The sequence below is a fragment of the Lissotriton helveticus genome, chromosome 12, assembly GCF_964261635.1.
Source record: "Lissotriton helveticus chromosome 12, aLisHel1.1, whole genome shotgun sequence".
Classification (NCBI taxonomy): Eukaryota; Metazoa; Chordata; class Amphibia; order Caudata; family Salamandridae; genus Lissotriton; species Lissotriton helveticus.
Genome location: NC_136073.1, coordinates 378,605,821 through 378,618,733, shown reverse-complemented (window position 1 = coordinate 378,618,733; position 12,913 = coordinate 378,605,821). Strand labels below are relative to the sequence as shown.

General features: G+C 38.6%; 1 protein-coding gene across 1 annotated transcript in view; it reads right to left on the bottom strand.

The window, feature by feature from the left end:
* The window catches only part of LOC144798394 (cysteine-rich venom protein tigrin-like), a 396,128-nt gene that overhangs the window by 60,383 nt on the left and 322,832 nt on the right, over positions 1–12,913 (bottom strand). The window lies entirely within an intron of this gene.

Sequence of the window (12,913 nt, the reverse complement as noted above, 5' to 3'; positions counted from 1 at the left end):
CTGAATGGGGTTTAAAAAAAAAAAGTCTTATTGGTTCCTTTAAAGAACACAGACAGCCTAAAACAACTTTCCCAATGCATCAAATGAAAACACAGGGATGGTGGTCTGCTGTTCCTTGTATACCACAAACATTTATTTGTTAGCAATTACAGGGAATCACAAATAGGGAACAGTCTAATTTCTATTCATTAGGAAAGTTATTCTGCAACCCCAGCAACTGGATATTTTGCAAAGCAGCCTATTATTATATAGATCACATCATAAAATTAAACATTGGTTGCAAAAGAGGGTGCACAATCTGCAAACAATTTTTTTGACTATTCTGTTGCTACATCTGGCCCTAAATATATGACACTGCTGTTCCATTGATGTAACATTGCATGGTATTTTGCACAGGACACTTCCAGAGTTGTGTGAATAGCAAATGAGTCCAACGCTCAGGGAGACTCATACATCAAAGATTGTTGTCAACGTTGGGTGTACCCAAATATAAAAACCCTAAAAAAAATAAAACGCCAGTAGGTGCAATAGTAATACAATGAGACAAAAATAAACTGAAGTTCTGACTGACATATCATTTATTGCCCAACCACGTGTTGCGTTGCATTGTCAATAATTGACCATGACTTGTCACTGTATTGGATATCTCTGATGTTTCAGTATGTTCTTAGTTTGGGTCTACTGTCGCTCAATAGTCTATCAGTATTTTGTTATTAGATGACTCAACAGTAGTTTGACTGACTCCTAATAACACATTCCACAAACATTAATCAAAGTATTCGTACCTGATCACTGAATGGATTGTCAAAGTCAGCGTACCGAGATATGTCTGTGATTTCTCACCTTGAGGCACCCTAGGATGGCTCATGATTTGTAATATTCTTGAGTAAATGGTGCAATGATCTCCACAGCATTTATACTGGATGATGACAAGTTTTGGGACAGTGTTGCTGATAGATGACTCCACTATGTGGCACAGCGTTTATTCGGGACACCATAATACTTTAGCAAAATTGTTATTTGACAGATATAATAATCAATGACAGTGTTAAAGTGGCTGGCACTTTGGTCTAGCAGAACATTGTCACTACATAGGTCAATGGTTTGGGACAGTTTTAGAACTGGGTAACTCAATGGTTTGGTGCAATAATGGAGCTGGTTGGTTCTATGTTTTGGCATAGGTGTTGCATTGGATAGCTCAGTGCTTTGCCTCATGGTTGTTATGGAATGGTCCAATGTTTTTTATAGTACAATGTGACTGAATAGCTCAGTCATTCTCGACAGTGCTGCAGGACAGTTTACCTAGAGGTCATCCGTTCATACCAGACCAAGACAAGAAGCATTAAAAAAGCATCATTGCTTGCTAATTTGTTCATTATTCTGCTTCCCATGATTCTGTGGTGAAGATTTAATTGGGTCTGTTTCTTTTTTAATTCTTCAAAGAGTTAAAAAGCTAACCTAGAAATGCAGAATGGACGTATGGGCATGCAAGTAATACCGTAATGTGAGAAGCTGGAATGCACACATGGCAGTGGTATAAGACTTTTTATAATTCTGGTCAAAATTTAACTAAGGCTTGTAGATTGTACTCATGATGAGTCATATTGATTTGTTATTTTGGTAAAATATGGATTAAAATTATCTGCTGGGGGAAAACGTTTTAAAGTAAAAATCTTCTGGTTTGGCTGCTGGTTGGATTTTTGTTTTGTTATAAACTGCAAAGAAATTGTGGCTGATTCGACCTGCTCAGACACTATTGCCACACCAAAAAATGGTGCATCTAAAAATTGCATGAAAAAAACAACTAAGTGAGTGATGGAGTTGAGAAGGTTACATAATGAAACGTGCTATTAATTATGATCTCAGTGTAATACAAGTATCACAATGATTGTAGAAGGAAATATCGAATTTGAAATATTCACGAATAGCAATATCATCAACACAATATTGAGGGACACAATTCCAAACAGGTAAGTGCATAGAGAGAGGTAAGGATTATCTTAGCTCAACATCTACGTGCCTTGAAGGTATATATCTATCACCAAGATATCTATATGTTAGCTATAGTAATGGAGAAGTGTGGCTCAGGGGTTAGAGGCAGCAGACCCCGAAGCTGAGATCGGTCCTGGACCAGGGTTCAATTCCCCGCCACGGCGGGTCTTGGGCTAAAAAAATTCCACGGACTCGATAATTCTCGCCCCGGTGCCTCCTCGACTCACGGGTTCACACTCTGCGACTCTGGGCAATAGCTTGTTTAATCTCCACAACGGCCCCTCGCGGCGGGATGCCTGACTTTCACCTTGTGGATACCCTGATATCTCACAGGGGAATACCAGGACGGGTTCCCTAAGCAAGCGCCGGGAAACCCACTGCGGGTAGCTGTGCGCTATATAAGCTCAACTACATTTACATTTATACAGATTTAACTTCGATATTTTGTACCTCAATATTGTAGCCACAATATTGTGACCCATTTATATATCGGATTCCATATTCACCGCCTATGCCATCACAACAGAGGAGCTTGCTTCAAACGTTATTATTTTGTTTCTGTTTAACTAATTATCTCTTATATTCGTAAAGGGACCTGGGCCTATATCGATCTTGTGGGCCCGACTGGGTCTCCTTTTTTGTCTCAGCTACTGTTAAAAAAGAAAAATGATAGAAAAACAAAGAACTGAATGAAGAGGCATTTTTATTTGCGGAAACTTAAAAGATACATTTATATGAGCAGAGGGTGATGACCATTTGGCAAGTATAAGCTGGTTCTCACTTTAGGGCAATCTTTGTGCCCTTTATTATGTGTTTATGGGATCTATCAAACCCTGCTTATCAGAGGTGGCTGCTAAGAAATCGAAGTGGTGGGGTGAATATTTTGACCCACTGATAGGCCCTAATAAAAAAGAGAAGTGCCCTGAGGCTCAAAGTCAAATCTCTCAATCATTGTTAGTTTTTAAAAGTGTTTATAATGGGCCACTATTGAGAGCTCTGAAATTGAGGCTAAACGCAGTGTGAGTTTTTCACAGAGCCTTTCAGTGAGTCAAAGTAATCTTGTCTAATTCAGCATAAGCCAAATAGCACCTGCATACCCAAGAGCTATTTGGATTTGTCAACGCCTTTTTTAGCTATACTGCATAGCAGTATAGGCAACATGGCTTAGAGAGAAAATAATTGCTTTGACGTGGTCAACACTGGCTGCAACACTTTTCTTTTCTTTACTTTAAGCCTGTGCTGCTTTGCAGCTTATCTAATAAAACATTGACAAAACCAATAGATCTTGCATAGACAAAACCTATTGGCTTTGCTAATACTTGTTACTATAGCCATGCACAAACAGTCAAAAAAATCTGCCTGTAAGATCAGCCTGATGGTCCCATAGACCAGTGTACCTGTGTCTCCACTGCAGGCTGTTGACATGTTAATACACTTAACACCTCGTCAAGTCCTTTCAAGCAAAAGGGCTTGTAAAGGTGTTGAATGCATTAGTATATTTACTTAAATAGCTGCCTCGTCACATTGCCACCCTGAGAGGCCCCATCAGACTCACATTCTTTGTAAATGAGCAGCTGGGGAAGTCTTTCTCTCCGGGCCGTAAGCTGCTGTGCGCTCCTGCAGAGGCGCTGGGTGCCCCTGAAAGTGTAAGGTGCCCCCGCACGCACGCACCTTACAGGGAACATAGGTCACTCACTACATGTGCCCACCCCACATGCACCCCCAGGCCTAGAGGCACAGGGGGGCTCTTTGATGACTCTCCACCACCCTTTTCATGTGCAAACAAGGGCATTGCAGCACTAAAATAAGATGTATAAAGCCATGCAAGGGTACCTTGCATAGCCCTGTGAGACTTGAGAAATCTAGAGTAGCACAACGCAGCGCAAATCACTGTGTTGCATTACTCTGACTCGGGGAGGCATTCCATGGGTGGATCGTAGGTGTTCCCACGCATCCACCCATGGATCTTGGAGCATTCTCAGATTTACCATTACTGATAGGCGGTGGAATGCATCACAATGCTGTGCCTCCCCAGGTGAGGCGTAAAGGTAAGAAATATCTTTATTTCTCCTCTTTTTTTCTTTTTCCATGTGTGCTGCAAAGAGAAAAAACACCTCCGAGAATTGTTTTTGTACAGAAGCAAAGAGTGTGCCAGCGCATGGAAAGAACAGGAATGCACTATAAGATGTTAAATACTGCACATTCCTGCCCTTTCACACCCTTTGGTTTTGCTTTGTTCGCCCTAAGTTGGCAGGGTATGCCCAGACGTGGGTCCCTTGCTCACTTTTCAACTGGATTCAAGATAGCCTGGCTGATGAGGGTAATGAAACCGAAACCGGTCCCAGGATGCTTGTTTCCGGTCCAGGGAAGACATGGCTTGGCAGGTCGGGCTGGACTGTTCCCATGAGGCACAGAGTCAGATGATTTGCATATGGCCATGTCTGAACTGGGGTGGTGGAGTGAGCTAAAGAATGATGATGGATTAAATCCTGATCAGTTGACTGGGGGTGAGTGCTTATATTGCCAATGCTCTGTCCATCATCCTCTTTGGTTTTGCTTTGTTTGCCCTAAGTTGACAGGGTATGCCCAGACGTGGGTCCCTTGTTCACTTTGCCACTGGATTCAAGATAGCCTGGCTGATGAGGGTTATGAACCAGAAACCAGTCCCAGGATGCTTGTTTCCTGTCCAGGGAAGACATGGCTTGGCAGGTCAGGCTGGACTGTTCCCATGAGGCACAGGGTCAGACTGATGTGCATATGGCCATGTCTGAACTGGGGTGGTGGAGTGAGCTAAAGAATGATGATGGATTACACCCAGATCAGTTGACAGGGGGTGAGTGCTTGTATTGTCAGCGCTCCGTCCATCATCCCCTTTGATTTTGCTTCGTTCACACAGTGCAGAAAGGGTGGCTTGCTGTGTTGCATTGTGTACCTCATATGTGTCTGTAATTTTGGAATAAGACTCAATTATGCGCCCCCAGAAATCGAAGCTCATGAATAAAGTAAAAGCATTGTCTAGTTACAAATAAAATAGTAAAAAGAATGTAGAGACTGCACTGCCTGACCAAAAACCAAAGAAATAAAAGGATGACATAATTTAACTGCATAGCAAATGTTAATGTCAATAATGTTTCTCCATAGTAAGTGGTAAAACCATGAGAAGGAAACAAGAGTTACACACAACTCCAGGTAGACTCGTAGTAGAGACAGTTGGATGTGAAAAGGAGAGGAGTCGCAGGAAACTAAAAAACTATCAGTGATGCCATATGGATGACAGAGACCTAGAATGCAAGCTAAACAATAGGTCACAGGACAAGCACAAGCAACAAGGAGGCCTATGGCAGAGAGGTAAGAAGGGAGGGGAGGAGTGACAGGGCCATGGAAGCAGTAGTCACTGGGAAGGGATGAAAGGGTCACTCAAAAAGAGGTATTTTTGAAGGGCTGTCACTACAAAATCAATGGAGGGAGAGTGCAGAAAGCAATGTATGGCAGCTTCCCCTTGGAAAAAATTAAACTGAGGGGGGATGAGAGGCACAGTGTCAGAAAGCACCTAGGGGATAATGGATGAAGCAGTGCTCACTCTTGTACAGAATACTTCAGGTTTATGGCACCCATGACATTGACACACTAGTGAGGAGGTGATACATATTAAGTCATTGGTGGATTACTGTTACCATTTGTTTCTTAAAGTTTCTGTGTTGCTGGAGTGGGGTGCATGCACTGGGGGTGGAAAGAGCAGGAATCAGCATCCATAAATTCACAGGTAAAAAGTCCAGCATATTAAAAATGCCGGGTAAGGGTTCCTGTAAAATACTGGAATGTTACAATGCTTAGAAATATATACTACACAATTTACATACTATTCATGCAACAAAGAGTTTCAATTGTGTGACTTAGAATGCGTGGGAAATAACTATAATAATGAGGTGGAGGATCGTATCTAAGCAACATTCAATGAACTGGATATGCTCTAATAACCTCTATGCGTTTGCAAAGTAGATAAGCTGGGTGCAATCAGTGCTAGCACACTTAAGGGCCGATTACAATGTCAGTCAAAAAGCCTCCTACCGCTATTTGGAAGCTTTTCGACCGCAGTCGGAGGCTTTCCGACTGACTTGGTCGGATTGCGGTCCAACCGCCCGATTACGATGTCGGCGGTCGGAACGTAAACCGGCCGATCATTCCGACTCGTTCTGACTGGCTCTTTGAGTATTCCTGTCAGTCGGAACTGCACCATAAACTCCTATGGACGGAGCTTCTGCTGTCGGGATTACAATGTTGGTTTCCTACAGCCTTTCTGACACAGAAAGGCTGTCGGACAGTGACTTTGGTTGTCTCCGCAGCCTATAGTTGGATGGTATACCTAGGGTATCCCCCTGTAAAACCCTGCACTCTATGGCAGGCACCATGGGGTGGCTGCCACAGGTTGAAGGATTTTACACACACACCCATTTTTCCATAGGGGACTGTGCTGTGGCCGGTTTACGGCCATAACACAAGCTCCCATAGAGAACAGTGGCAATCCAACCGAACAGTGTTCGGTTGCATCGTAATGAGGCAGTCGGAACCGCCGACCTCAGGTTGGTCGGTCCCTACTCCTAGGCTGTGTCCGGACAGACATCGTAATAAGCCCCATAATGTATATAATGGATAACTGACATAATATCAGAATCAACAATGTCATATAACAAAAATAGTGTGTCCAAAATATCATTTATGAAAATATTGATTTCCTGTCCTTCTAATTGTAAGTACAATATAAAAAAAACATAATTTTGCATGAATATCATTAGAAAACATACACAATTATAGTTTCTTCACGGATCACTGACATAATATCGACTGACAGAATATCGACTAGCAAAAATATCGAGGAAAAAATATCTACAGACAAAATATCGAGTTTGTATCTACAAACAGGTAAGTACAAAAATATCGAGTACAAAATATCGTTTACAAAAATATAGTTTTAAAACATATCGACTTTATTAAAAACAGTGTTAATTTGAATTAAAATTAAAAGTTAATTACTAAAATATACTTAAAAATACTTAAATTAACTTATAATAAATAAATAATTAATGAAAGTTATAAAAAAAATGTTTATAATCATATTTGTTAAAACATATATATATATATTAACATAATATAATTAAATAATATCCAATATTATTACCGTACAATAGCATAAGTGTAAAAAATAATATTCCCACTCCACAGAGTGCAACTGTAGGGAAAGCGTTGGATATCGTAGGGGTAAAAATGACTATTCCCACTCCAGTGGGTGCAACAGTGAGGAAAGCGTTGGATAGCGTAGGGGTAAAAATTACTATTCCCACTCCAGTGGGTGCAACAGTAGGGAAAGCGTTGGATAGCGTAGGGGTTACAATTACTATTCCCACTCCAGTGAGATCAACAGTAGGGAAAGTGTTGGATAGCATAGGGGTAAAAATTACTATTCCCACTCCAGTGGGTGCAACAGTAGGGAAACTGTTGGATAGCGTAGGGGTAAAAAATACTATTTCCACTCCAGTGGGTGCAACTGTAGGGAAAGCGTTGGATAGCGTAGGGGTAAAAATTACTATTCCCACTCCAAAGAGTGCAACAGTAGGAAAAGCGTTGGATAGCGTAGGGGTTTAAATTACTATTCCCACTCCAAAGAGTGCAACAGTAGAGAAAGCGTTGGACAGCATAGAGGTAAAAATTACTATTCCCACTCCAGTGGGTGCAACAGTAGGGAAAGCGTTGGATAGCGTAGGGGTAAAAATTACTATTCCCACTCCAAATAGTGCAACAGTAGGGAAAGCGTTGGATAGCGTAGGGGTTAAAATGACTATTCCCACTCCAAAGAGTACAACAGTAGGGAAAGCGTTGGATAGCGTAGGGGTAAACATTACTATTCCCACTCCAAAGAGTGCAACAGTAGGGAAAGCGTTGGATAGCGTAGGGGTAAAAATTACCATTCCCACTCCAGTGGGTGCAACAGTAGGGAAATAGTTGGATAGCGTAGGGGTTAAAATTACTATTCCCACTCCAGTGGGTGCAACAGTAGGGAAAGCGTTGGATAGCGTAGGGGTAAAAATTACTATTCCCACTCCAAATAGTGCAACAGTAGGGAAAGCGTTGGATAGCGTAGGGGTTAAAATGACTATTCCCACTCCAAAGAGTACAACAGTAGGGAAAGCGTTGGATAGCGTAGGGGTAAAAATTACTATTCCCACTCCAAAGAGTGCAACAGTAAAGAAAGCGTTGGATAGCGTAGAGGTAAAAATTACTATTCCCACTCCAGTGAGTGCAACAGTAGGGAAATTAAATACTTCATATATTATTTCAATAAATATAAATTAATATCTATCAATAATTAATTGAAAGTAATTACGAATTTAATATAATATAATAATGAATCAATTAAAATTACAAATTAAATTTAATTATTACAATTATTTAACTATTAATACAAATTAATTACAAATTAACAATTAATAATTTAACATTTAAAAATTTATTTACAATAAATTCAAATTAAATACAATTAAAAAAACTGTTTTATTTAATTAATTATTAATTAATTACTTCCCATCCTATTCCCCTATAAACCCACAACCCACAACAGAAAATAAATTATTAAATTAACATAATTAGCAATTAATCAATTAAATAAAATTAATTAGCAATTCTAATGTAATTAGTTACCCATAAAAAATTAATTAACAATTAATTTTAAAACAATACCAATAAATATGTTAGCATATTTAATTAATTATAAATAAATTACTTGCCACCCAATTCCTCTATAAACCCACAACCCGCTACAGAAAATAAATTAGTAAAAATAACATAATTAGCAATTAATCAATTAATTAAAATTAATTGCCAATTAAAAGTTAATTAATTACCAAATATAAATTAATTAACAAATAATTAAAAATGAATAACAATAAATAAATTTACATATTTAATTAATTATAATTAAATTACTTCCCACCCTATTCCCCTATAAACCCACAACCCGCTACAGAATTAAATTACGCAAAAATAAACAAATAAAAATTTCATTAATTAAAATTATTTATAACATAAATACACACTTTTTACACATATAGGGGTCGATTCCGATCCGGTAAAATGCGCTCCGAATCGTCGTACGGAGCGTTTTTTCCCCGTACGAATCGTACCCGTAAACGTCCCGTACGTACGACGAAGTACGATCCGTACCAGGAGCCGAACTCCGTACGAGTCGTACAGGACTCCGTACGACTCAAATCTCCGTACGAGTCTCACTCGGAAACCGCTGTACACGACATCACTACTGTTCGCGGCTGGTTTTTACGACCCAGCAAGTACGATTCGTGTCGGGTACGCACCGTACGACCCTTTTCCTACGGGAGCCGAAAACAGTCGTAAACGCAGAGTTCGCGCCGAAACAGGTACGGAACGCCCCCCCCGGTACGGCACGTACCCCCCATGATCGCAGGGGTACGCGCCGTACCCCTGTGATCATGCGGGGTACGTGCCAAACACCCAGCGTACATGGGGTACGCACCGTACCCCATGTACGGTGGGTGTACGGCACGTACCCCATGTACGCTGGGTGTACGGCACGTACCCCGCATGATCACAGGGGTACGGCGCGTACCCCTGCGATCATGGGGGGTACACGCCGTACGGTGTGTAGGTGATCGTGCGCTTTTCCGTACGAATCGACGTGTACCGTACGAATCGCGTCCGGTTCAGCCGATCGGGATCGGAATCGTCCGGTCGTACGGCGTCCGTACGAGTCGTACGGAAACGGCTCCGGATACGATTCGTACGGACGGGGATTTTACCGGATCGGAATCGACACCATAATAAAATAAAAAACACTATAAAAAATTCAATATTATCAAAGATTCGATAATTTTATTAACCTATATTATATACTTCGATATTTTAAATGTCTATATTTTTAACATTCGATATTACATTACTTACCTTAAAAACGATATTTTTGATGTCTATATTCTGTCGTCGATATTTTGTCCATTCAATATTTAAAACTCGATATTGTGTCCAGTCGATATTTTGTAGTCGATATTTTGACTGTTCACCTTCTTAATATATATATATATATATGTGTATATTGTTTAAAGTAGTACATCTTAAATATTTTAACATATACCATTAATATAATGTAAATTAAATAAATCTCACTAATCAAAACAGAAAAATATTAAGAATTCAACTCCAAAACAGAAATAAATTACCAAGCAAGTAAAATAAAAAAAGCACCTGAGCTAGATACTTACTAGCAGACAATCATGAAGGCCCTGAAAGCAGTTATCAGATGGTCTGTTCCCAGAGAAGTTGGACAATGTCTTTTGGGAATGATCCCGGCTCAAAAGAAAAACAGCTCAGTAGAAAATATCTCCTTTTGGGATTGCTGCCCGCTAAGCACAGGGTGGCTATTAGGTGGCTGCCCCCTGCTGCACCAAGAAGTGGCTTACTGGCGGTGAGTCGTGGCTCAATGGGCAGTGGCAGAGGAGAGCTTCTGAAGCACCCGGATGCCCTGCTCCCATGTGAAGCGAGGTAGATTGGAAGGCAGGTAGGCAGGATGCTCGATTGGGGTTTGTGCTTGGTGGGCGCTGTATTTGTATGGAGAAGTCTGTGGGGCATTTGAATGAACTAGCTCTCGCAAATAACTATATAATTTCTTCAAGAATATTGTCCTTTCTGAGTGTTGTCTTACAGCACAATGGGGCGGGAGAAGGAATATAGTTTTTCACAAACTTTATATTGATGTGATAAGATTGTCATATACAAATGCCAATGAAAATGTATACCCCAGAAAATTGAAACAATTGAAAACGCATTTACAAAAAATATTATACATTTTTTAAAACAAATAAAAATATAAACAAATACAAATTTTTTTTTAATTATAAGCAAATATTATAAACATATATCTAAGCAATATTAGGAAATGCATTGGAGTCTGGGAATAATAGATATACTATTCTCACTCCAATTAATGCAACAGTAGAGAAATTGTAGGAATTCAGAGGGGTTAAATGTTTTATTACCACTCTAAACAGCGCACCAGTAGGGAAAACATAGGGAACAAATTTACTATTCCCACTCCTCTGTGTGCAACAATAGGGAAAGCATTGGACTTTGGAGTGGTAAAATTCACTCTTCCCACTCCAGTCCACACCCAAAATATAATGAAAAAAAATAAATGTAACACAAGTTACATAACTGAAAAATAATTACATAATTCATTAATAGTTAAATATTACTTAATTACTTTCCCATCCTACAAACTCAGCATCTCACACCTAAAAAATTACTAAAATAAATAATTATTACACATTTCACATAATTATTATTCAATTACATATTTAATTAAATATTTGATTATACATAAATAATGATAGGTTTTCAACAATTTAATGACCTTCTCACCGTATACTCCTACAAACCTAGCACATCAAAACTAAAATATAACAAAAAAAATCAATATTACATAATGCACATTGTTAATGATCCATTCAATAATTAATAATACATGAATTAATGGTTCATTAATTATTATGTAATTAATGTCCCACCCTAAACCCCTACAAACCCAGCAGCCCGCACATAAAATGCATCTAAAATATATTATTGTTGCAAAATTTACTGAATTTATAATGAATTAAGTGATTAATAATAAAATGTTCATTAATTACCTAATTAACTACCCACCCTAAACCTCGACAAAGGTAGCCATCTGCATTTAAAATATAATTTTAATAATACAATATTACATAATACACATAATGAATATCAATCACATACTTACTTAAAAATTATTAACTATAGCATTATAAATTACTATTAACAATTAAATTAAAAAATTCTAAATCACTTCAAACTACAACTATATTTAAACAAATGAATAACAATTATACAAACAATACTAACACATAAAATTAATATAGAAACTAAAACACATTAAATTAACAAGAAAATGGTATTCTTTAAAACTATATTATTGAAAATGATATTTACAATAACGATATTTTTACCAATATTGATTGCCTGAAAAAAAGGTTTTCTTGACAAGGACATTTCTGCATCACAAATTGCTTTTGCATCACAATATTTTTTATATATGGCTGTCTCCCAATATTTACAACTAGATATTTTGTGAATACGACATGAAATTGGATGTGCATAGCTGCTTGCCCCTGTCCGTGACACAGTGCAATAATCCGATAAAGTCGATGGAGTCAGTAACATTGAATTATAATTCCTACCCTGGGACTTTGTTTAGTATTTTAAGATTGAATACATCTTTTGGGCAGGATGAAAGTGAAATGCATGTGGGTTACTTCCTGTGTACATGGGGTCTGGAGGTTTTACCCAAAGATCTATGCTCTCTCCAGGTTTTTGACTTTGAGCACCCCAGCCATGTTTGCAATTCCCTATCCAACTAAGCAATCGGTGCATAAATATGCATCTAGATGTAATTGAAATTACATAAATACACACACACATATGTCATATCTATGCTTGGATATACACATATACACATTATATGCAGTCATATCCCTGTACAACAGATAGATAGTTAGATAGATAGATAGATAGATAGATAGATAGATAGATAGATAGATAGATAGATAGATAGATAGATAGATAGATAGATAGATAGATAGATAGATAGATAGATAGATAGATAGATAGATAATTAACTAGTGGCGGTTGCCACTTGGTAGTTATAATTAGGTCTGCTTTTCCATAGAAGATGCGGTTTTTGATTGCTAATAACTTTTGCTCCGTTTGACGAATCTTCACAAATCTTTCCAAAACAAAGTTTATCCATCTCAGCTCCTTCCTGGAATGTTTTGGGGTGATCCGTAAAGTGGGGGCCAAGAAAAAAGGGGGATCTCAAAATGTA